Source organism: Anolis sagrei, chromosome 2, assembly GCF_037176765.1.
Source record: "Anolis sagrei isolate rAnoSag1 chromosome 2, rAnoSag1.mat, whole genome shotgun sequence".
NCBI classification, from domain to species: domain Eukaryota; kingdom Metazoa; phylum Chordata; class Lepidosauria; order Squamata; family Dactyloidae; genus Anolis; species Anolis sagrei.
In genome coordinates this window covers 59063297-59089149 of record NC_090022.1, presented here as the reverse complement: position 1 = coordinate 59089149, position 25853 = coordinate 59063297, and the positions used below count along the sequence as shown (strand labels likewise).

Below are 25853 nucleotides of genomic sequence, written 5' to 3'. Positions count from 1 at the left end.
CTGTTTACTCATGTATTTGTTTACTGTGTAATAAATGCAAATGATTTTTTAAAAGAAAACATAAGCAGATCAATAACTTTCGCTGTAGTAAATGAAGAAGCTATTTGGGGCAGTATCAAAGTTTCTGTGCTCATTAGGTCTTTACGATAGATGAAAAAATGTTTCAAAACTCCTTACAAAATTAGGTTGTGCCGGCGTTTAATTTCTAAAGTGTTTCTAAAGCGTTGTCAGAGAGAATTTTGTTACTATATCAAGAATATCAAAATTTAATTATTTTTTCGTTATAGTAATTGTGCAAATGGAGAAACTTCAGATGCTCCTTCTCTTTCATTTTTACTGCTATTGCGGTGAAATTTGCTGTGATGGTAGAACACATTTACCCAAAAGAAAAATGGGTTCCCCTAAAACTGTGGAGATCAAAATCCACTGATTGTGGTAATGTGAAAATAACTAAATTGACTCAAATTACAAATACACATATCAAAAAAACAGGACTGCCACATTCACATTAAGTAGAAACAACTGGTTCTTCTCTTGAAGTATAAAACAAAGTCTTCGTGTGAGTAAATGTCCTGTTTTTTATTACATATGGGTAGACTCCAGTAGTCACATGAATTGACTCCAACCGGTTTCGACTCACAAGAGCCTTCGTCAGACGGTTGGGTCTACAAACAACACAAATAATGAATACACATATACAATTGAACAATTTGTTATAACAAGTTGGTAAGAATATATACAGACACTCTACTTACTCAAATTATCAAAAAAAAGCTCAACTTTTGAGGTGAGAAATTCACCAACAGTCTTCTGGAGGGGTGGAACCTAAGGGGATATAGATAGTGGCTAAAGGTACATTGTACTCATATATACCATGGTATCTTTGACCAGATCATGTTGTTCACTGGAATCTGTAAATTGTAGTTTCACATTTTTCCAGTGTTAAACTCAGTTCATCCCCATTATTGAAAAACATTCCCAGATGTAAGCTTAGTTTGCCCTGAACTTTCCAAAGTTCACTTTGAATCATATGTATGTGTACTGTGTGCACATGTCCTTCAAACATGCATTTTAAAGTTTTCCATTTTGTCAAAAATATAGATTTTCTTAGCAATTTCATAACATAATACATTTTGATATTATTTTCATTGATACACAAATTGTGTGTGCACCTCCCCTAACAATGTAAAGCCTATTCTCCTTATAAGTATATTCTTCAATGGTATACAGTCATTATGATCCTTTTTTGGCAAATACAACACAATGAATTCATTTTTAGAAAAGAAATGAAAAAAGAGTGGATCATACAGCATACCCTTGCTTGCGGACATCTATGAGTCAGTGGCATTATATAGGGTGGCAGAAATATATTGGATAAATTCCAAAATGAAGCTTATCTTACTAAATCCCCCACAAATTCCTGTTCTCAGCTGCCCTTGGGTTGTTGTGCATGATTAGTGAGATGTCTGTAATTAAGACGATACTGACATTCACAGTGATTGTTATATTATACTATTTGGGAAACAAATTTAGTGTATAATGTGAATAAAATATTTAAGTATTGGCATTAAGTATTAAGTTAATATTTAAGTACTGCATTGTGTCTAAATTGTGCTATGAATCTGAGAACCTTTTTTTTCTTCAGTCACATGCATTTCATAATGGGCATCCTAAGAAGCAGGGGGGAAGAACTCCTGTAATTGTCAGTTCAGAACTGTTTCAAGAAGGTAAATTTTGATCTCTTAATGGTCCCCATCTGACAACCTACTAATCTTTTCATTAAACAAGCTTTTCATCAGCTCTATTTCACACATCACTGAAACCTGAAGGGTTAAACAACCTAATTACATAGGCAAAGTTTCCACTTTTAAAAGTAAATTAATTGATGTCTGGAACTCTCAATGTAGGGCAAATTCTCACCCATGGATCAGTTTCTGACATTTACTTTACCAAGAGGCAGTGACTAAGCTGCAAGAAATGCAGGCAAATACCAAGCCTAGCAACAGCCTACAATGAGTATGAACTTGAGCAACCTGCTGTCCTGAAAACGAAGCTGTGCCAAGCCAAAATCTTGGCAATCATAGGGAGCAGTATGCTGTGCAGATTCCCCACCACCCAGCTGACGTCCAGAAACATTGAGAAGTGGGGCTCATACACAATTCACATGAAGTGACAACCATCTTTGCACATCACCACAAGGCTATAAATCCAATTGCTTGCTTTGAATTTCATTGTTCTGTTGTTTCACCTTTTGTAAAAGCACACACAGAACTCATTGTTTTTTGGTTCTTCATTGTCGCTTACTAATAAGCACCAGGCTTGTTTCTTCATCTTCTTTCTGACATTTTTATTTTTCAGGACTTGCATGTCATTAATTGTGATGGATAGCCTTTAAGAGTTCTGTAGGTTCAGCTAAGTCCTTAAAGATATGGACAAATAATTTGGGATTATCTATAGTTTTGGAAAATATGTCTATTATCTATATTTCATTTGTCTTCTATACCCATCCTTTCTTCTAATCAGTACCCTATTGCTTTTTAAAATAAAGTGGGTTCTAGAGTGTTGTTTTCACTCATATAAAATAGAAATTCCCTTTAAAGTGATCTGTAGCATACTAAAATGAATCTGTGGTATCCACTGGGTTTCTCATTAGCCATAAATCAGTTCACTGGGGGGGGGGGGGGGAAGCATTTCTAAAAGATACAAGCTTCAACTCCCTTCTTGTGCTGAAGCTGAAGAAAAACTTATCTTGACCTACTAAATTGAGTAATCACCTAGTTACATGTAAGCTTTCAAGATCATTCCACCAAAGATTAATGTTTCACCTAAATGCACCCTCGAATACAACATTCTACAAAGGTCATATAATCAACTATTATTCTGCATGGATCAATAAGATTTTAATACTTTGAAATCAGAGAAGATTGTTAAGAATGTTTTTATCACTAATGGGTAAAAAGTGGGGGGTAAACCATGCATTTCTTTTTTTATTCTTGAACTTTTAGTTCATGATTAATTTTTTCCACTGCTTTTGTAGAAGAGATTTGACTTGTGTGTCTGTCTCTTTAAAGAAAAGCAGATGTGCCTGAGGAAGCTATTAGTGCTCAATAAGGTGTCTTATGTCTGATGAACAAAGTGACCTCAATAAACTTTTTACCTATCCTGATTAAAGAAATAAAGGAAAAATATAGATCTGGCATGCACTAACAGCAGACTTTAAAGCCTTCCATGGAGATCAGGACCTGAGAAATATCAAGAAAGAGAATATTTGTGCCGCCAAATGATGTGGCAAAAGTCTGTGTTTCACACAGCATTGTTTCAAACGTGACTCCCCTATTCAAGGGACTGAAAGCAACATGTATGGAAAAAAATATGGGGCAAAAGATAGTTCAAGCTTGTGGAAATGTTTCTTTTTGAGGAAATATATAAAATTTCAAAAATAATACTAATTCTTCAAAGAAATCACTTTAACATTTTGGTCCATAATGATAATTAAAGCAGAAGAGTGCTTTTTCTGTGGTTTTTGCATCAGATGTTCTCAACATTCTTTCTGACACGTTGAGGCTGTCTCCCTTTTTTGGTACTTTGGCACATTATATAAACACTGATTTCAATTAAGTCAAGAACTCAAAAACACATTCATCTTTTGTTTAAAGTCATGGGTTATTATTAACTGTTATGGTTGTTTCTTGTTTTCAAAAATGTTTGCACATTGAGGGGAGAAAATACCACATTGTCCTGTTACATCTTCCAAACTTAATCTTTTTTCATTCTGGATTTCCTCTTAAGGACTAAAAAGGAAGACTGTTTATTGTGCTTGTTATAAATCTCTGCTTTGTGGACAGGTCCTGCAGTAACAAAAAATAGTTTAAAAATTATAAACTTGGATACACTGGCTAAAATCCTGTTAGTGATATACACTAGAATAAATCCTAGTTACACAAACATGTTGGGGGAGTATTATGTCAGGAGGAACCCAATATTTCCTTATGGAATACTCATGTCTCAGGTCTAAAACAGCAGACAATGGACTCCTGGGTGCCACTTTGCCCCAATCCCACCAGACATGGATCAACTGTAACACATACTGGCAGTCCCTGAGTTACAAACATCTGATTTACAAATGACTCGTAGTTAAGCGTGGTAGTGAAACAACAGGAAGTGAGAGAAATCGAACTCTAGGAATGGAAATAAACTCCTAAAACAGTTATCATGGGGGAAAGTGCTTATCATCAATTCTTGTTTCTACAACAAGCCATTTTTTTTTCAAAATCCAATTCTTACAGACAGAAAGTAGGTGAAATGTTCCAAGCTGGGGCACAGACAACAAAACAAACACCACGGGGGGGGGGGGGGATTAACCCTTCCCTATGATATCCAAAGCTCTCTCACACACATATATTTGGCTGGAGTTACACTTAAAAATGTACCTGGAAACTGCTTTGAGTCTTTCCCCAGGGGTGAGAAAAGTCATATATAAAAGAAGTAAATAAATAAATACATTTCTGTCTTTTATATCAATTCAACTAAAGAACAAACCTACAAAACCTACTGTATCTTGGTCATAACCTGGGGACTGACTGTACTTTGGAATATTCCAGATCCCCTTAAGGAGTTGGGTAGAAGGAGTAGCTTTGAAATAGGACCAAGTTCAATTGTGCAAGAGCCACAGGGGTGAGAAGGAAGAAGGAGGTCTCATATGGCAGGACAAAGAGAAGGAGCTACCCTTTGGTTGCGGCTTATATATATATATAGAGAGAGAGAGAGAGAGAGAGAGAGAGATCACGATCATCTAACATATTTTAAAAGAAATTGCACTGGCCTGCAATACCCAAGTAGACCAAATTTGAAGCATTGTTGAAACATTTATAGCTCTAAATAGGCTAGAACCTCAATACTTGAAGGCATGCTCCCCTCTATATGTGTTGAGATCTGCTCAATCTGTCCTCTATATCCCACCAATGAGAGCACTATACAATGGGAAGATATGGGAGTGCGCCACCTCAGCTGTGTCACCCCAGTTGTAGAATATCCTATACTTAGGCTGCATTCGAAGTAATGCAGTTGGGCACCACTTTAATTACAATGGCTGTATGTTATGGAATCATGGAGTTGTAGTTTTACAAGACATTTAGCCTTCTCTGCCAAAGAGTACTGGTGCCTCATGTCATGACCTCATTTCCTGGGGTTTTATGATTTTGGGTTGCTGAAAACGAAAATGACATTTAAAAATGTATATTGCCTCTAGTCTTTATGATATAAGCAATCACGTGATCACGTATGGTTGAAAAATGCATGTTGTGACTTACACTATGGAAGATTCTAGAAAGTTGCGGGGCTGAAAATAGTTGTTCTTTTATTATTTTGGGGTGCTGAAAACGAAAATGACATTTAAAAATGTATATTGGCTCTAGTTTTTATGATATAAGCAATCACGTGATCACGTATGGTTGAAAAAATGCATGTTGCGACTTACACTATGGAAGATTCTAGAATACTCTAGAACGTTTGATGACGCAGTATTAGTGCCGTGTGCAAAAGCCAGAAAGCCCTATATAAGGCCAGACTTTTGAACGGTGAGGGTCAGTCAGTTGAAGACTGAGACAGTATCGTTAAACATCGTTTTACATTGTTCTTTTTACTGTAGTTATGCCTCGCACGTGTGTAAATAAAACACTATGGAAAAAAGATATCAAGGCAAATGGACTCCGTCAATGCTGTCAGACTACTGCTGGAGCATTGTAAGAGACAATCCTTTCCTTGAATACAAAAGAAAAGACAAGAGAAGCAAACAGGATATAAACTAAAGTCACGATTAAAGCGACATTTAAACTTTCAGACTTTTCAACTGCATTAGGCCTACTAATATAGTTTCTTGCTGCACAAACATAAACAATAGACTAATTAAATAAATATTTCTCATGTATAAACTTTGGCAATATAATTTGACTAAAATTCACGGTTTATATACATGCAGTAAGGTTAGGCGCATTATCATAATATTAACGAATTACCTATTGTGGAGCCAGAGCCAATTAACACATTTAATTATTATATTTGAATTCAGCATGTTAAATTTATTAAGAAACGGCACATTTTGTTTCCGTAACTGAGAAAAACTGAAAATTTGTAGAACAGTGTTATCAATCCTTCTGCTCCCCCTCACTTCCATTATAATGCCCTAAACTTTAGATTGAGGGTCGCCCTAAGATGTTAAAATGCAAGTTGCTTTTATATAAAATATTAGCCATCCCCTGCCATGCATTGCTGTGGCCCAATATGGTGATCTGGAAAATAAATAAATGAGAAAGTGTTGGTTTCTAATATATGTAATTTCTTTATGCTTGTGGGTAAACAGTATTTGTTGCTGTTTCTTTGTCAGTGTTGATGTAGATATTGTATGGGTTGCCTACTCCGGGGCATGCAACATGCAAATTGTCCTTCTTTAGGGGTTCCTTTCAAATCTATGATACTATATCTCTCTGTGTGTGAATCATATCTAACTATCTATCTATATCTATGGTTGCATGGCTCTTTGTCAGGAGGGCTTTGACTACATTTTCTTGCCCTGGTGAAGGAAGTTGGACTGGATGGCCTTAAGTATTTTCTGTTGGTCATCGAGGTCTGGGAAATTTGCCCCAATTCTGTCATTGGTGGGGTTCAGAATGCTTTTTCATTGTAGGTGAACTATAAATCCCAGTAACTACAACTCCCAATTGTCAAGGTCTATTTCCCCCTAACTCCATCTGTGTTCATATTTGGGCATATGGAATATTTGTGCCAAGTTTGGTCCAGATCCATCGTTGTTTGAGTCTACAGTGCTCTCTGGATGTAGGTGAACTACAACTCTCAAACTCAAGGTCAATGCTCACCAAACGTTTCTAGTGTTTTCTGTTGTTCATGGGACTTCTGGGGGACACTTTTGTTTCAATTCCATCATTGGTGGAGTTTAGAATGCTCTTTGATTGTAGGTTAACTATAAATCCCAGCAACTGCAACTCCCAAATGACAAAATCCATTTTTGAGTGATGGTCACTCCTTGGGTTAGTAGGTGTCTTGTGGTCAAATTTGGCAGCAACTCATCTAGTGGTTTCTGAGTTATATTAATCTCACAAACAAACATTACATTTTTATTTATATAGATAAAACAATGGGTCTACATGAATGCTGGTACCACTTTTTATGACCCCTCTCACCCAGATGGATTACACCACATATTATCAACACACACAAATCCATATATGCAGTACCCAAGTTCATGATAATCTGGGGAGAAGTACATGAAAGGTTGGTTGGATTGTAATGGAAGTGAGGGAAAGCAGAAGGATTGATAATAGAAGCAGGATGAGAACAAGAAATTTTGAGTTGATTAGATGGGGTACAAGAAGAAAGAAGGAAAAGCACATACAACACAGGATAAAAAAAATCACAGAACAATGGAACTCCATTTATTTCACGTTATTCTAAGACAAGCAGACTACCCAACCCACCAATGGACATTACCCAATTAAATGATGAAAGACATCGGATTCCAGTTGTAAAAATAAAGACTGTGAGATAAAATATGCAATGTTTGTAGCACAATTATGACACACACATCTCTATCTATCTATCTATCTACCTATCTGTCTGTCTGTCTGTCTATCTATCTATCTGTCTATCTGTCTATGGGATCTCCATTTTACTAGCCTTTTTGCTCTAGCTTTCCTGCTGTCATAGAAAAGTACTTTTGACAACAGGGAATGCCATGATAACAAGGATGGAATGAAAATCTAAAATATTCTTAAAATTGTAAAAAAAAAAAAAAAGGTTTTACAAATATTGAGAAACCTTGAGAAGAGGAAACCCATACTGATAAGAGGCATCATAGTTTAGGACTTAATTCACACGTGGAAGTTGGAAAAAAAGAAAAAAATATTTTCTGTACATAAAATATTTATGGTAAAAAAATGTGTTATGTGCAAAATTTTCAAGTAGTCGATTTGCATAAAACAAAAAAATTGCCCAGAAAACACCATTTTTGACACAGAAAATTATATATTTATACAAGAATATTTCATGCTTCTTGTGGAGAAAAATGCTATTTTTGTGCAAAAAAGCATGTTAATATTTTGCACATAATAGGTGCTGAATTGTCATTAGGCTTTGAAAATTACTATATGGGTTCACACTCTCATACACACACACACACAATATTTTTACATAGCTGTAAAATCAAATTCAAATCCTGTTTCAATCCTGAGAAATACAAAAATACAATTCAGAAGGTGGTGTAAGCTAAGGGAATAATTGTAAATGTGAGATGAGGCAGAACAGCAGCTGCAGAAGAAATACAAGAAAGAGGAAGAGACAAAAGAGCCATTTACCACATTCTCCAGAAACAAATGTAGTCACTATGTGAATACATTGCCTCAAGCACTCTACTCTGTCATGCTGAGAAAGATGCCCACACTTCTATCATGGTTCGCAAGCAACAAGTGTTCCCAATCTGAGGCTTCAAAGCTTTCTGACAGTAGAAGGTCAACAACCGTGGATCATTGGAGGTCTGAGGGATAACCATTTTGTATTTCAATGACATATTGCTAACATTTTATCAAGAAGATACAAAACAGGAGAGCAGAGATGGAAAACAGAGTCAACTGCCTTTGCTTATGGAAACCACTGGTTAGAAAGGAACAAAAATATATTTCCACATTCTTTTGCATGTATGAAATGGTTGCTTTTTTCAAATAAGAAGGTATTCATTTATGCAGTATATGGTGCACCTAAAATGACTATTTTCAGTTTCAGATTAAAACCCAGAACAGATTGTCCATCTAATGTTTCAGAAGCTACCACAGCCATCACTGGTTAGTTATATTCTAGCCTTTAAGATGTCTTCATCCACTGCTACACCAAGATATAGAGAAGTATTTTACCAACACAGTGACATAAATGTTACTGCACTTATAACTCCTTTTAAAATTACAGTAGATATACTGTGTAATATGATATTCATGTAAAATCTAGAACCCTAAGATACTGAAACCAAACCATATCCATAGAATTGTGCAGGAGGATGTAGCAATACCTACAGAATACCTCTAGGCTTATGGTTAGCCTTTGGCACAACTTCCAGCAGAAGTTGGCCATAAATTGCAATGGAGGCCTAGAGAGAACACTTTCTAGGCATTGCTAGATCTTTCTTTGCCATTTCAACAGTGTCCTAAGTTTTGAAAACTCATTGAATGGACTAGCATCATAAATAGGATACTGTGCTCATTTAATCCCAGTACTGAAATAAGAATCATATATTTGTAAAAACATTGGCACTTTTATTGAAAATATGATAAAAACTGGAAAACTGAACTGTTTGTTGGAAATGAAAACTACAGACTTGTCAACATCAGCACAGGAATCTTCCAGGGAGACTTAATGTCCTCATTTATTTTCATCATTGCTATGATCCCTATGTCAACAACCTTACAAAAAACAAACTTCGGCTATCAAACATCTAAGAAATCTCACAAAATTTCACATCTGCTGTACATGGATGACCTGAAGCTGTATGGGAAAACCAAAACTGAAATCTAGTCTCTGACTAACACTGTCTGAATCTTTAGCACTGATATCAACATGGCGCTTGGTTTGGACAAATGTTCGACAGTGGCACTGAAGATGGGAAAAATAATTGAAAGTGAGGGCATAAACATGCCCAATGGCCAAGCGATAAAGTGTCACCAGCCAGAGACCTACAAATATCTGGGCATACTATAGCTGGACAACGTCAAACATGAACATATGAAAACTGTGGTCAGCAAAGAATACATTCAAAGGGTCAGAAAAATTCTCAAAAGCAAGCTCAATGGATGCAATACCATCAAGGCCATAAACACCTGGGCCATACCTGTCATAAGATACACTGCTGGCATCATAAACTGAATGCAGCAGAACTGGACAATTTGGACAGAAAAACAAGAAAACTCATGACCATTCATAATTCACTACATCCCTGCAGTGATGTTGACTGGCTCTATCTGCCTAGAAAGTCTGGTGGCAGAGGACTTTTGCAATTAAAACAAGCAGTCGAAGAAGGAAAAACATGCCCTAGCAAAATATATAAAGGAAAGCCAAGAACCTGGTTTAATCAAAGTCAATAATCGGAAACTTCTCAAAGCACAGCAGACAAAGAATCAGTACAAGAAAACTGCACTACAAACCAGAGCTGACAACTGGCACAACAAAACATTGCAAGGGCAGTTCCTTGATAAAATTGGAAGAAATATTGATAAGGAGATATTGGCTCACAAATGGAACACTGAAGAAGGAGACAGAAGGCCTGATTCTTGCAGCCCAGGAGCAAACCATCAGAACAAATGCAATTAAGGCCAGGATCGAAAAATCAGCTGATGACCTAAAATGCAGACTGTGCAAGGAAGCTGATAAAACCATTGATCTTATCTTCAGCTGCTGCAAGAAAATTGCACAAAAGGACAATTCTGTGGCCCAAATGATTCATTGGAACTTATGTAACAAGTACCACCTGCCAGTAGTAAAGAACTGATGGGATCATAAACCTGCAAAGATAGTAGAACATGAACATGCAAAAATACTGTGGGACTTTCGAATACAGAGTGACAAAATTTTGGAAAATTATACAGCAGACATCACGATTGTGGAAAAGAAAAAAGTTTGGATTACTGATGTCGCCATACCAGGCGACATCAATAATCAATAATACCAGCCGTTATCAAAACCTCAGCCGTTATCAAGATCTCAAAATTGAACTGCAAAGGCTCTAGCATAAACCAGTACAAGTGGTCCCAGTGGTCATTGGCACACTGGGCACTGTGCCAAAAGATCTCAGCTGGCATTTGGAAACAATAAACATTGACAAAATCATGATCTGTCCACTGCAAAAGCCCACCTTACTTGGATCTTCATGCATCATCCGAAAACACATCACACAGTCCTAGACATTTGGGAAGTGTTCGACTTGTGATTTTGTGATATGAAATCCAGCATATATATCTCGTTTGCTGTGATATATTGTGTTTTTGTGTCAGTAAAATAAAAATGTATTTCATCAATTGTAAGATGCCATTGATTGTAAGACACAGATCAATTTTGGAGCTCCAAATTAAGGGTATTTTTGATTCTAGGATGTACTCCTTTTATTTGAACCTCACTGTTGAGAGGAAAATATTGAGTTCTCACCCCAACTTTACTTGTTTGTCTCATTGCCCAGGTCTCCTGGACAGCTCCCAGAAAGCCTTCCCAACCCCTTACCCAATGCTGCTGCCCTGCTGCGTTTTAGCTGATGTGCATAGCTTCTCCTCTCCAGGTTGCTCCTGCCAGTCTTTACAACTACTGTTACCATAGTGTTACTGGGTTTTTTAAGGGGGAGAATGGGGTAGCAGCTAAGAGAGCTGGAGCTATGTTGTTTGTTGACGCTGATTTGGGCAAAGAGATTTTCTTTCTCTCTCTGGAAGTAGTGATTCTCCATTGCTTCTCCTCTCCATTGCTGCAGCCTCATGGTCCTGGCACACATGGCTTCTTCTCATCTTGTTGTCTCTTTGCCATTGCTGTCTCAAGAAAGAGAGAGAGAACACAGGTTGTCCAGCTGTTCCAAGTGGAAAGCCAAGCAAATGGAAAACCTCAAGGACTTGCTTCCCTGGCAGCACAAATCAACATCAACGAATTATAAGGCTCTGTCATTCTCAGTTGCTGCCACTGCCCATGATGTTCTCCCTTCAAAATAAACCCAGGCAACACTAAGGTGATGACAGTGGTAAATACTGGCTGCAGCAACCCAGAGAGGAGAAGCACCACCACACCAAGTCAGCAGAAGGAGGTGAAAGTGGCACAAAAGGCATGGGGTTAGGGAAGCGGTGGTAGCATTGGATGTGGGGGTGCTTCTGGGGACTAGCCAGGACAGTTGGCTTCCTTTCTATGCTCTCAACTGCTGCTCTTGATCCTTGAAAAAAGCAATTATAGGATGCCATCAATTCTAAGATGCACCCCCTTTTTTGAACCTCATTTTTGTGGAGAAAAATACATATTTGAATCAGTAAAATATGGTATCTATATGACATTTGAATGCAAATCTTAGAAGAGTTGGTTTTGGAAACATCAGCTCCCAGACTCCACAAGGGCAAATGATCATGGCAGTTAGGGGCATTCTGAGAACAGTAGTCCAAATAAGTAACTTTACCAAGCTTTTCAGATATGCATAACACAGCGGTCCCAAACTAGAAGAACAAAATACATTTTTAATAAATTTGATCCAAGTATAGTATCAGGAAAAATATTTAGCCCTGACACAGATTGCAAAGCCATTTCAAATACACATGTGTTTTATTCAAATGGTGCTGAATTTCTGGGCATGCTTTCCAAATTCCTTTAGTTTGCTCTGCAATTAGAATCAGATTTGGCACATTTCTGTAACAATACTGGGGGGGGGGGGGAATTAAACAACAAACCATATGTGTATGAAATGAATATAAAATAATACAAGGATTACCATTAGCCTGGGATGGCTAAGAAAACTTGGGTTAAAATGAAAATGCATGCTTTTTAAAACAGGCAACCATGTTAGATAAATTTATTAGCAGTTCACCCCACTGCAGGGGCCAGTTTAGCAATATTTAGGCCATTAACACTTTGCTAAAGATTTCTCTAGGCCTAAAACATAGTAGTTACTAAACCATTTTACTCATGAATTCTCCTTCCTGGATTCATTTTAGTCTAACTCACACCAAGCACAAACAAGGCAGAGAAAGAGCAGCATAGTACCAATGTTTCTATTTAAACTTTTTTTTTAAAATGAAGTAATTAACTTTGGCTAAAATTCATTTGGGGACTTGGATTTTTTTACAAATGAACTTATGCCTGTGGGAAATAGAATTGAGCAGTTTTGCAACATTCAGCAAGGGGCTTTTTTATATTATTCTTTAGGGGAGCCAACAAAGTGATAGTTGTGCATTGTGGTGGATGCACAACAGGAGTGATGCACAATCAGGGCTGTAGCCGGGGGGGGGGGGGTTAAGGGTTCTACCCCCCCCCCCCCTGGAAGGGTTATATCTCTCCCACCCCCCAAACCTGGTTTACTCAAGAATTTTTACTGGTTAACCAAGTTATGAGTAAACAAGGTTTATTTTTTAACCTGACACATTTCAGGGCAGGGTTGAAATTGACATATCAGCTAGAAAGTGCCTAATGTGCATTTGTAGAACTTCATGTGCATTCTGACATGCTTGCCCTTCTTCTGTAACACATCTTCATTATTCAGTAACATTTCAGAGACTGCTTAACACTTACACTATACTACATGAAAAATATTCAGCATAGACAGCTATAGAGAATTTCATCCCTAGTCATTTGAGAGCTACATGAAATAAGAAATGCAGGCACTGGTGTCAGAACATTAATAAATCCAATATGAGTTTTAGACTGGACTTTAAAGGCACTGTTGAAAGTGCAAAACTCATTTTGGATGGCTTGTTTAAAATTTGGAGTGGATTCAGCACCAGGTTATAGTTGAAAAATTGAAAGGCAGCCCAGAGCTACTTCAAAGCCACTTGATTTTTGAAACAGTTCTAATCTGGGTGAGTGGGCCCAGAATTTGTGTAAACTCCACCTAACCAAATAATGTATGTATGTATGTATGTATGTATGTATGTATTATATCCTGCCTTATATCCAAAGAATGGTTTACAGTAAAATCAATTTAAAACAATAAATAGTAATAGCTTTAAAAGAATAAAAACATTACATTAATGCTTTATTGTACCTAGCCATAGGCCATGACATCACATAATATACAAACTTTAAAAGTACAATATAATAAGTACAATAAGCACTTTCCAATATAAATATTAAAACTTATTCCATATACTGGCTCTTTAAAATTATAGTAGCAGCAACATTATAACAATAAGAAATGTCTGATTTGTATCATCCCAAACTATCTCCATTTCCATTTCTAGCCTCTGCTGTGGACTTTACAAATTTAGCTTGGATGTTTTGGTTTGCAACTGCAAATGTGGCAACCTTTAATGTTATATTTTTGGAATGATCTGCTAACAGTTCACAGATAACTACTGACTGTTGCCATGCTGCCCTTTCTTCCAAAAGGGCTCCCAGAAGATTGTTTTGAGGGTCATTATGCAAAGGGCAATGTAACAGATAGTGTATTAGAGCCTCTCTTTCCCCAGACCCACAAATACAAAATCATTGGGCATGAGAGATCCCTCTATATATTTCCTATAGCCAGCCTGATGGCATTGTTTGAAAGTGCAGGGCTGTAAATGCTTTTCTAAGAGCTACAAACATTAAGTCTTGAAAATATTGTTGACAATACTGGTCATTTATAAAAGATTGGGGATTATTTATAGTAGAAATCCCAGCACTTGCCACCAATTATAATGGAAAGGGACTTATTTGGTAATAAATCCCAACCGCTATATACCAAATATAAAAGGTAGGAGGATTATTTAAGTGTAAATCCCACCTGCTATCCCACCACTTGAAATACTTGAGATATCTTTAGACTAGATTGTGCTGGCTTTGCACTCAGGCTTGTGCTCTGAGGTAACAATAAAGAGATTACTTTTTAAAATATACGCTGCCACCATTAGACTTTGATTTCTGTAAATTGTTTGGAAACTTCTCAGACAGAGGCACACATGAGGCAGATGTTGTGAACAAATAACAATGTTTTTATTTGAGAGAACTTGAACAAAACAGGCATCAAGCTTAGCTGTTTTAAAGTTGAATAAAGTGTGTGGTTTCTTTAAACAGTTCAAAACTTAGTTGCACATAACACATAACACACTGCGATGTGCTGTGTGTCCAAGAAACACACAGGGATGAACGACAGAAATGACCCAAAGTTCCAGGAATGATCCTAGTAGCGGAAAGACCAAATGAGCAGTATGGAAGCGCCGTCTTTGTCAAACCAGGCCTCCAAATCAGCAGTGCCCACAACACTGAAGAAAACAATATCGAGGTTCTAACAGTAGAGCTTAATAACATCACCATCACCTCTGTGTACAAGCCCCCAAATGAAGAGTTCTGCTTCTCCTCCCCCGAGAATTTTGACAGGCACCAAAGGGCGGTAGTAATTGGTGACTTTAACAGCCATAGCCACGTGTGGGGCTATGCCCAAGAAGATAAAAATGGAGAGGCTGTCCTATCCTGGTCTGAACTGCACAAACTATCACTCATCCATGATAGCAAGCTCCCACCATCCTACAACAGTGGGAGATGGCACCGAGGTTATAACCCAGACCTCCTATTTGTGAGCGACAGCATTGTACAGCAATGCACCAAATCAGTGGGACCACCCATCCCAAACACACAGCACCGACCAATAATATGCCAACTGTTCCCAACAATAAGGCCTCAGGAAGTTTGATTTAAACGAAGATACAACTTCAGAAAGGCAGATTGGACTAAATTCTCAGACACGTTAGAAGACATGATCACATCGGTCGCGCCAATTCCTGAGAAATATGAGCATTTTATTGAAATTGTGAAAACTTGCTCATGGGCCTCGATACCGAGAGGCTGCAGAACCAACTACCTTCAGGGCATTACTCCTGAAACAGCTGCCTTGTTGGAAAACTATTACAGGCTCCACAATGAAGACCCTCAAGGCAGCGCAGAGCATTGTGTCCTTCATCTCTGAAGCCAAGAAAGAACAGTGGATCAAGCTGATCACAGAGGTCGACATGGGCAGGAGCAGCCAGAAGGCATGGAGGCTGCTGAGACGGTTAAGCAACGACCCCTCACAAACTAATACCCATGCCAACATAAATGCAGATCAGATAGCACACCAACTCTTGAAGAATGGGAAACCCAACTTTGCCACCAAAGTAGGAAAGAAACCAATAGCCAGGCAACCAGAGATTGAGAACAACAACCTCCATGAACCCTTTACATCTACTGAATTGGACATGGCTCTCAATAAATGTAAAAATGGCAAAGCAACTGGCCTGGATGATCTGCGGATGGAACAAATCAAGAACTTTGGTCGCAAAGCAAGGCGCTGGCTGCTGGAGCACGGCATCCTGTCAGATCCCCAAAATCTGGAGGAAAGCAAGAGTCATCGCCATCTTGAAGCCAGGCAAAGACCGTAATGACCCAAAAAGCTACAGACCAATCTCCCTGTTGTGCCACCTCTACAAAGTTCTGGAGAGACTTACTTTGCATAGAATTATGGAAAAAATAGACCCATGCCTGATTCCACAGCAAGCTGGCTTCAGGAAAGGCAAAAGCTGCACATCGCAAGTGCTGAACCTGAGTCAGCACATAGAAGATGGATTTGAAAGGCAGCAGATCACAGGAGCTGTCTTCATAGACCTGTCAGCAGCCTATGATACTGTGAACCACCGCCTCCTCCTGAGAAAAATGTATATCAAAAAGGACTACCACCTCACCCGCCTCATAGGAAACCTGCTACAAAACAGGAGCTTTTTTGTTGAGTTCCAGGGCCAGAGAAGCAGATGGCGAAAACAGAAGAACGGCCTGCCTCAGGGGAGCGTGCTTGCTCCATCCATGTTCAACATCTACACAAATGACCAGCCACTGCCAGAAGGGACAGAGAGTTTCATCTATGCTGATGATCGTGCCATTACTGCTCAAGCAGAGAGCTTTGAGATGGTAGAACAGAAGCTTTCCGAAGCTCTAGGTACTCTTACTGCCTACTACAGGGAAAACCAGCTGATCCCTAACCCATCTAAAACACAGACATGTGCCTTTCATCTCAAGAACAAAGAAGCATCCCAAGCTCTGAAGATCACCTGGGAAGGAATCCCACTAGAGCATTGCAGCGCACCCAAATACCTGGGAGTCACCCTGGACCGTGCTCTTACCTACAAGAAGCACTGCCTGAACATCAAGCAAAAAGTGGGTGCCAGAAACAATATCATACGAAAGCTGACTGGCACAACCTGGGGATCACAACCAGATACAGTGAAAACATCTGCCTTTGCGCTGTGCTACTCTGCTGCTGAGTATGTATGCCCAGTGTGGAACACATCTCACCACACTAAAACAGTGGATGTGGCCCACTACACCACTGCGCCCTACACCACTGGAGAAATTACACTGCTTAGCCAGTATTGCACCACCTGACATCCACCGGGAAGTGGCAGCCAATAGTGAAAGGACCAAGGCAGAGACATCTCCAGCTCATCCCCTGTTTGGGTATCAGCCAGCACGCCAACGACTTAAATCTAGACATAGTTTTCTAAGATCTACAGAGACACTTGCTGGAACACCTCAGCAAGCAAGAGTCCAAAAGTGGCAGGCTCAAACCCAGCACCTCAACCAATGGCTGATACCAAATGAGAAACTCCCTCCTGGGCACACAGAAGACTGGGCGACTTGGAAGGCGCTGAACAGACTGCGCTCTGGCACCACGAGATGCAGAGCCAACCTTCAGAAATGGGGCTACAAAGTGGAATCCTCGACATGCGAGTGTGGAGAAGAGCAAACCACTGACCACCTGCTGCAATGCAACATGAGCCCAGCCACATGCACAATGGAGGAACTTCTTGCAGCAACACCGGAGGCACTCCAAGTGGCCAGATACTGGTCAAAGGACATTTAACCAACTACCAAACTCACAAGTTCTGTATTTTTCTGTTTGTTTGCTTTGTTCTGTTAGAAATGTAATATAATGGACTGGTTGCTCTGACACGACAAATAAATACATAACACTCTTCTCTCCCTTCAGAAATTACTGACAGGATTCCTCTCTGCCCAGCAATCCCAAACTCCACACAGACAGTCCTCTTTTCCCTTGATCTGTCACTCCACTCCCCCAGATATCCTTCCCAATAGCTGTAAATCTTCTCACTAACTAATTCTTCTGGCTAACTGACCAACTTCAGGCTTCCCTAACTCTTCTCTTCTTCACTTCAAACTCTTCCTCCTTCTTGGACACCCAGACTTAATCTGTTCCTTCTTCTTTGATACCCAGACCCAATCTGAGCTGTCAGGTTTTAAAACGCCCCCTTAAAGATTTTTCCCCCTTTTCTCAAGTTAAGCTCTGCCCACTCTTTCCCAGCCAATCACAAACTCCTCTCATTTCCCTCCAAGCTGCTCCTAAGCATGCCCCCTTCAGGAAATGAGAATCTAAGATGGATGCCCCGACACCCTTCTAAAATGGCTTCTGGACTTCCTAGGCCTACTTTTCTGAGCCTTTCCTAGCCTGACAGGTAGGGAATTCATCACATCATTCTTAAATAGAGGATACCAAGTGGTGAAACCCTGCATAGTTTTATTAACTATAACCAGATGATTTAAAACTGGTTAAAACCATTTAAAATAGTACAACCATAAATCATATACATCCAGAATAAAATAAGTTGCGCTCAAAAGCTTTAATCAAAAGCCATGGCAATGCTAGTACAAGTCAGGCCTCCAGGGGGAAAAATCCCACAATTCTCTCTCTCTCCCCTCCCCCCCCCCTCTATATATACACAAAAACAGTCAATGGCCAGCACCAAAAATGTACAAATGTCAGAATGGGCTAACGCTGCAGTAAAGGCTTTCTCCCATGTTCGCCCACAATTTATTTTCCCAAATAGTGGAATACTAAAGAATATACAGATCTCCGAGTATATATAGACAGACACTTCCGTAAGTATCAAGGTCCCAAACTATTTAGGTTTGTTTTAAAACATATATCTAGATCCACAGAGGTCCTCTTCAGGAGAGGTTGCATTACAACCTCCTTCTAGGCAGCAGGCATCTACCTCTGACATGCAAGACACTTACTACCCTTTGGACCCATCCAATAAATCCATATCCTCTAGATTTAAACTCAAGATGGGTAGGGTTAAAGATAACATATGGCAGCATATAGTCTCATAGAACTGGAAGGGCTGCATAAGTCATCAAGCTCAACCTACTGATCAGTGCAAGAGCTCCAGCTAAAGCATTGTCAGAATCAAGAAACAACAAACAAACAAACAAACAGGCAAAATATGTCTAATAGCGACAGCAGCCACCACTGTTCTAACTACAGTTTGCATCTTGCATAGTCTTATCTGTAGTACATAAGGCAGGTAAGACAGTTTTTCAGCCCTCCACTACTGCTGAACTTGAGAACTGCTCTTTCACAGTTTGTACTCATGCTGTTTGATTTTGCACAAGAAAGTTTAGCCTAAATAGCTCATCGGGCCCATGAGATAGGGCATGGTAGTGCTACCTATTTCCCCAGTACTATTCCCTTACTCCTTTGACTAGTGTCAAGATACTTAGCAACTAGCAATATGATTAATAATTAATTTCAATTTCAAAAGAAGCCATGGGTATTTCTCTTCCCACTGTAAAAACTTAGAAAACCACACAATTTTGAAGCCTATTTGTAATTTGGAGTTATTCTGTGCAAAAATTCACACACAATCATTTTGCATAGAAAACAGCATTTTCTGAACAGAAAATAATATTTCTATGTACAATGTTGCAAGAACATCATACTATCTAAGTCAATCACATTTGTTGCTGAGTTGACGACTAAAGTTCACAATCTATTTGCTTTGTGCTACACCTGGCACCTGCATTATGGTCCTTCCAGCATCTGTTGAAGATATTTATTTTTCCATACATTTTTAAAACATGGTTTGATGGTTTACATTTTTAGATTATAGTACTCTTCTATTTTGCTGTTGGTTTTACGAGCTGTGCTCTTTTGCTACATTCTTCTTTCTTCTTGGTTTAGCTGTGTATCATGTTGGTGAATCTTGCAATTTTTCCCCCTCTGTACCTGTACAAAATATTTTATTGGGAGGCTGGGTTAACTTTTTCCCTATATTTACCTGCATATAAAGTAGAGGTTTTAAAAGTAACTCATTATATTTAACATATGCATTTCTCCTATATCATGTGATCTCTGTACTGGCTTACTTGTCCAACTTTGTTGTGGTTGCATTTGGCCTCACATATACTATAGACTCTTAGAACTAACTTGGCATCTAATAATTCCTCAAAAGCTGCATATACTAGCAACGAAATGTCCCCTTGTTATCATACTTGTTTTCAAGGTTCTACTGATTTGAATTTGTGTTACAGCATTAGGAGCCTGTTGCTTTTGACACTGTGATGATTCATGATGGAACTCTAAAATTTATGTGTTGCTGCTCTAATAATACATAGTTTGATCCCATGATTTTGACATGTTTGCTGCTTACAAGATTGTTGGACAAACTCTTTTTCAGTGAAAAAAACGAGTCAGTTAAATGGAAATTATGTATATGTTTGTACAGTTTGAGAACACAGAATGGAAACCTAGTAAAAATGAAAATCAGAAAACTATCATGCTGCTTGAAAATATAGCACAGGTATGTATCTAGGTTTTAAAATGTCAATAACTCATAGTTTAAGTATACAACACAAGTTCTCCTGAGACAGCTTAAAAGTACTTTCCTTCAGGATTTATTACCAATCATGCTTGGTAATATTTTAACAAGTGTGGCTGGAATCATAACACCTTTGAAATTAATGGAGAGTTTATTCTTCATTCAGTGGCACAATGTTTTACTGAATAACTTGTGTCTTCTGAGTTTACTACAGGTGGTTTGGGGCTGTCCACAATTCAATTTAAGGGGCATTAAAATATCTGTTTTTAGGCACAAATATTCCAATAATAATTTGTAGAATCACAATAATTTAAACAGATTATAACTAGACCTACATGCACTTATTCATCCAAATAGAGTAAACCCACTTGAATACATGTAACTCACATAATTATCTACTTATTTGACTGATATAATAAGTGTACTCTAGTTGATATAATGATTGACTTCATGTTCAGCCCTAGATTTTTGCAAAAGTGTCAGATAAATATGTATGGAGTCATTCACAGATACATATCAGCCATAAGATAAAGTTTTCTTCTGAATGGTAATTGTTTGCATATCTATTTTCCTGCCAATTATTGTGACATTATGCTTTATGGTACATGGCAGAATGGAAGAATGAGCTGTAAAAGTTCTGATTTACCAATGAAACATGATATTTGATGTTTACCAGAAATGTGGATGACAGAATCTGAGGTCAATAAGATCTCACTCAACAGTTTCACGCATGCATATTTCTTGCTGCTATAAAAGTGGATACAGGTAGGCCAGCTGGTGAAACGGCAACTCTTGTCAGTTTTGATTAGAAAAGAGGATATGAATAAAAACCCTTGAGAAGGTATCTTTTTGGCAGTCAGGCAACAGTTAGAGAACTGTTCTTCATTTATTGTGGTTAATAGTTACATTCCACTGAAAACTAAAAAAAAAATGTATTCAATTTATTTGGCAGGATCTCCTTTAGGAGATTCAGTCACTAAGATTTAGTTATCAACGTTTGACCATACAGCTGCCAAGGGATTTTCATTCCCATTTTCCCAATGATGACAGAATGATTATAATGCCCTCAAGTTCAAGAATAAAGTTCCAACCTGGTATTTTCCAAGATTTTTCAAATAGAACTCTCATCATACCCAGCCAGATCAGGAAGGCTGCCCTAGGGGTACTTTATACTGGCCAGTAAATCCCGCAGCCAGCGTCACTGTTATGGATCCTAGTAGACATAGAGCTCCGTGCAAGCTCATGATCATTGTGGATGCCCCATTCTGACATCAGCAGAGGCCCTCTGTGATGAGCACAGGGAAAGGTGATGTCAGCAATGTCACGTCAATAGCAAACTGGCACAAATTGTATCCTGCCCTTAGGCTGCAGGATACTCTAAAGCAGGCCTCTTAAACCTTCAGCCCTCCAGGTGTTTCTGCCTTCAACTCTCAGAATCCCTAACCAGCTTGTTCAATGGTCCTGGAATTCTGGGAGCTGACATCCAAAACACCTGGAGGGCTACCAGTTGAAGAGGCCTGCTCTGGAATTTCAAGCAAACCCCAATGCATTCCCCAACTTGCCTGAAGTGGAACTAAGCTGGTTTAACTAAGGATAATCTCTGATACTCAGCAAAAGTGTAGGGACATTTTGAAGGCAGAATGGAGCCTTCAATAAAAGATAAGGTGGGTTTTCTTGGCCACGTGGATTTGTCCCAAATCAATGCAAACAAGCAAAAATAACATAGACAATAGGGAAGATTTTGTGTATAATATCCCCACAATATAAGCATGTTTACCTTCTCAGCATTTTTATACATATTTTAATACTAGTGATCTAATCATGATCAATTATTTTGAGTGGTGTGGACAAACTGAACTAATAGTTTATTTTTTATTTTAAAAGTTTTAATTGAATGAAATTAATGGCATACAACATATAAAAAGGAGACACGTGTAGCGATAATCAAATACATCTAATGCAGGTATGTCGTCCCCCAACCAGGTACAAATCTTTTTCCTCTTGCCTCTCCCCCACCTGTGAACCCACCACCCATTACCTCTGATACTACTCACCATGAGTCCCATATCTAATAAAATCTACTCATATGACTACTGTAGTAAATTCCACTAGGGGCTACTTTAAAGTCCACATTTGTCTTCCTTTCCAAGTATTCAAATGTCAACCTCATTTTTTAAAAACAAACTCTTCATTATTTTCTCCCCAGATACCATTAAATAACCTGGATATTTGAATATAGTGTAATAAGTTTTTCTCACCAATCCTTTTAAGATATTGTTTTCACCTTTTCATGATTTCGCTATTGTCAGTCTGGCTGCAATAAAGCAATACTGACAAATTTCCTCAACTCCTTCCCTAATTATCTCCCTAAATATACCTAAAAGACACATTTATGGATTTTTCTTAACCTAATTGGACCTGTAGGATGGTACAGGATCTGTAGGATGCTCGAAGTTGAGAAAAGGAAAGCTCTCCCTTCTTTCCTCATTCTTCCCCTTCTTTTTCAAATGTTCTTGGCCTTACCATTCAAGCTAAGCAGAGTGTCAGAGTCCTGCCCAGAAAGTCTCTGTAAAGTAGCCGATCACATAAACGTAATCCAGGGTCACTCCAAGGTCAACATAGTAATCAGCCAAGCAAGGAGGAGAATAAAGGATAAGTCCTTTGCAATATTCCAAAGCCAATATATCTCACCAACACAGTTTCCAAGAAAAGTTCACAATCCACAATCCACAATCCAACATCCAGGGTACAATGTCTTTTAATGATTTAAGATCCAGGCTGTAGCTCAAATACTGACATTGCTACCAGCAACTAGCTATTCCAGACTTCAGCTATTTATGCAGATCTCTTAAGTGCTCCAATTGCTGGCCAACTTCTCAGCCAAATTACTAGATCTCTGTACTTGAATCCCATCTGATTCCAGACTGAGCCAGTCTGGAATATTTAACCCCTGGTCTTCTAACTCAAGATCCCGATCCTCCCCTAGCTTTGAGTCCAGAGGAGCAGTAAGATTTTCATTTGGGGTTGCTGTTGTTACTGTTCCAAAGTGGTGGGCTCTTCAATGTTTGGCTGCACATTCTCTTGCTCCATATTTGAGCCCAACTCGAATGCTGTGAAATTTAATCCCTTCTCCACCTTCTCATTGTTGGCACTAACCATGACACAGAGTTAAACAGCAACACGAGAGAGCCATTTTGAGTGCTTCAGGTGGGAAGGAACAGTGGTGGCAATTTTAAATAAAGAGATTGCCATGGCCATTTTAATACGTTCTTAAAGGATGGCATTTAATATGCGTTATTCCTTTTCTCTCTTTGAGCATTCTTTCATCTTTTGTTTGCACCAGTAAAATCAACAAATTCTAGCTATTGAGTAGATTTCTGGTGCTTTCGTCTTCTTTTAAAATAACTTGATATGAAAGCAAGACAGGCTCCACCAACCCGAACATGCACACATTAGCCAAAAACATGTGAGTTATTTTGGCAAGGTTTGCCTACATATGGCGTTTACCACTAATACTTGCTTTTCTTCCGTCTTCTATCCAGTGAGGAAAATCATTTAAATCATTAAGCACAGTGGGGAAAAGAGGACTATTAATCTAATAAACTTTTGAAAATGTGATAGAAAGCAGCTGTTTTTCTTTCCCTTTTGCAATTTCCCTCATATGGTAGGAGTAGTGTTTGCTATTGGGTGCTACTTTGACATTACAGTAATTTGATCACCCATCCTCTGAGAGGGAATTTTTTATCGGCTTTTTTATTTAAATTTCATGTAAAAATCATTTAGCCCCAGTTGGATGTTGTTCCTTTCATTTTCTCTTTCAAGTCACAGTTTCAGGCTACAAGTCGTATGAATAGTTACTTGGGTCTCAGGGCTTGTTCAGATTAGGATTTACTTCAACTGAAATATTTACAGGATTGTGCTGTTAATTCAAGGCCCAATAACGGAACATTTGCCTCTGAACATATAGACACTTTATTGAATGTGTGGTTGAACCACAAAATCCTATTCCCACATAGACTTCCCTGTAGCTTTATTAAAGAAGCAAAAAGTTGCTGGTACTATATAATGAGGATTTCCACAATGGGATGTTGTGGAATGCTAATAGACAATTAAAAGCCCTTATAGAAAAATATGACAATAATGTAGCAGCAATTGTAAAATGTAATTCAAGTGTCAAAAAAGAAAACAAGAATGGGTAGGAGACTATTAAGGTTGCATCCATGCTGCAGAATAACAGCAGTTTGACACCACATTAAGTGCTATGCCTCAGTGCTATGGGATTCTGGGATTTGATGTATGTCTTATGAGATAGTTTTATGAGACAGTTAACCTTTTCTGTCAGAGAGCTCTGGAGCCACAACAAACTACGAATTCCATGGAATGGAGCTGTGGCAGATAAAGTGGTATCAAACTGCTATAATTCTGCACTGTGAACGATTTCTCCGACCTAGTTAAATCAAACTCATTGAAAGCATGAAGTATCAGATTCAACCTGTATTCATATCTTTTCCATGTGAGTTAGCCTCAGCTTTCTGCCTCTTTCGCTCAGATATCTGGCTATTTGAATATTAGGCACTCTGGCCTGGTAGTTTAATGTTAAAATTGTTCATAATAAGACTGATCTCATGGTTTGATCAGAAATGAAAAAGCTGACCTATCTGAGTGACCTGGAGTTGACTTCACCCAACATTTTCCACCTGGGTACTCTGTGCAATACCAATCCAGACAGAAGGTTTGGTAATGGGAGTTACTAAGGCGCGTCACTTCTTGGTAATCTTTGGTTTTATGGTGCCAGTCTCACTCCCTAAGTGGGGAGAGACTATTTAAATAGTTCACATCTACAAACACCATGTTGCAATTGAGGATGCTCTTGGATTCATCTCTGTCACTACAGTCTCAATTGGCTTTACTGGCAAATGGTGCCATCTACTAGTGCCTCGTACTAGGGAAATTGAATGCTGCGCTAACTGTCCAAAACTTCATGGTTCTGAATGAATTTTTTTAAATGTCATATCACTGCTTGTTTGAGAGTGCTAGATCATCTCCCTTTCTTAAAATAATAGGACTGGTGTTCAGAATATTTGTATTGGGGACACTTGAAAAAGTTTGGCTTCTTGTAGATTCTCTCCCATTTACATTCAAAGCACCATTAAGGAAGAAAAGGCTATTATTCATTCCAATAAAATTTCTGCTAAACAAGTACTTTTCTGTTTAGGAGCAGGTGACACCAAGATATCTCCCAAGGGCAGTGTATTTAGCTTTTATACATAACCAAGCAAAACAGCGACGATGAAAGCCGGATGTTCTTCAGCCCTTGGATATAATGAAAATGTCAGTGTTCTATACAGTTTGGGAGTGAACAGTTTTACTAGAAACATTTAACATTTATCATCACCTTCTACAACTGAGTTCTAAGCAAGAAGACCGGTTACATAAAGCAAACCATTCCTTCCCAGACCATGGCTTCCCACGGAAGCAGATCTGTTTTTAATTAATTTGCAT

The 25853-nt window shown here is 38.6% G+C and overlaps 1 protein-coding gene across 18 annotated transcripts in view; it reads right to left on the bottom strand.

Moving 5' to 3' along the window:
• ERC2 (ELKS/RAB6-interacting/CAST family member 2) overlaps window positions 1-25853 on the bottom strand; it is a 691106-nt gene that overhangs the window by 53994 nt on the left and 611259 nt on the right. Inside the window, exon 23 of one of the 18 annotated variants that reach the window (XM_067463538.1) lies at window positions 11201-11564. The exons of the other annotated variants lie outside the window; for them this stretch is intronic. The gene's annotated coding sequence lies outside the window, so the exon portion shown is untranslated. Of the gene's footprint in view, window positions 1-11200; window positions 11565-25853 lie in introns of those variants that run through there. 18 annotated transcript variants of the gene reach the window in all.